The sequence below is a fragment of the Monopterus albus genome, unplaced genomic scaffold (assembly GCF_001952655.1).
Source record: "Monopterus albus unplaced genomic scaffold, M_albus_1.0 scaffold29.1, whole genome shotgun sequence".
Lineage (NCBI taxonomy): Eukaryota > Metazoa > Chordata > Actinopteri > Synbranchiformes > Synbranchidae > Monopterus > Monopterus albus.
In genome coordinates this window covers 4090671-4092200 of record NW_018127909.1, presented here as the reverse complement: position 1 = coordinate 4092200, position 1530 = coordinate 4090671, and positions in this window count along the sequence as shown.

The following is a 1530-nucleotide window of genomic DNA, read 5'->3' as shown; positions in this document are numbered from 1 at the left end:
AACAGATAATGGGGTGACCTGAAAGATGCACACTCAGCTGTATGTAAGTGTGTCTCTGACAGGGAGCCGAGAGCAGTCTCAGAGGGAAAAGGGTGTGTTCCTCCGTATAGACAGAAATCCAGTCTCAGCAGAATGCAAGGTGAACACTACTGATACTTGTATGTGGTTTATGTCTCTTAACTGCACTGCCACAAGTTATATAATAACATAAATAAATTAAAATCATAATGCTGTGCATACATAAACCATGTACCCGCACTGTATTGCACACATTGTCTTCAATGAAGTACAGTGGGTCTATGAAGTTTAAAAATTGCAAACATTCACTGGTTGCATTTTCTCAAATGTGAATACCTTCAGATACAAAGACCTGAATTGGTAGTAAACGCATATATTTGTGTTTTTGCCTATTAGACAGACAAAGGAAGACCTCTGAATACAACACCACTGGTTCTAGGAACTTGTAATGGGCATTTGCTTACATTTTATAAACAAAAAAATGACTGGTTAAATGAGAAAATGAAAATAATTCTTGCAGCTCCATTTCTCTTTGACTTGTAACAATGTCAATGCATTGTCAAAGAAGGTTGTCAAGTGTGGACGCTCCAGACTGGGAAGGGGCTGTGTAGGACTGAAGTGCCACCACCTGGTACAAATTGGTACATGTGTAATTATAAATGAAAATGTGTGACTTTTCCCCCTCCTGACAGGTACAGCTGAAATGATTACAAATCAGTTTACAGAAATTTAGTTAGCAAGAATTTTTATAACTGATTTTATAACTCATTAATTTTTCAAACACAATGCCAACATTTTGCTGGTTCCAGCTTTTCCAATAGGAGGATTTTGATTGATAACTAACTAACTAACTCTTTAATTGATAACTATTTTGTCACATTTCTTTTGGTTTTGATCTGCTGATCAGTCTAAGCATATGAAGACATCCCCTTTTAATATAATTGGCATTGTTTCATCATGTTTCATAGACTTTTTATCAGTTAATGGAGAAAATCATTTTTTGTTGTAGCCCTAATGAAAATCATAATTATTGCTGAAATTCACACAGTTCAGCTGACCCTAATGAGAATAAAAATGACAGTGGCTAAGGCCAGATGATCCTAATGATTTATGACTTCATGCAGTAGTTGACCAGTTTCCATGTACACCCATGGTTTCTGTTTCTATCCACTTCAAATCAAATCAAATCAAATTTTATTTGTATAGCGCCAAATCACAACAAAAGTCATCTCAGGACACTTTACAAAGTAAGGTCTAGACCTTACTGTTATCAATATTATTACATAGGGAAAACCCAACAAATCCCCCTTGAGCAGCACTTGGCGACAGTGGGGAGGAAAAACTCCCTTTAACGGAAGAAACCTCCGACAGACCCCAGCTCTTGGTGGGCGGCCTTCTGCCTCGACCGGTTGGGGTGAGTGGATAGAGGAGAGACAAAAGAAAAAAAGCAACAAGACACAACAAACAATCAAACACTGATCAGGTCGATGTGGCTGGTGACTGCTCGTCAGA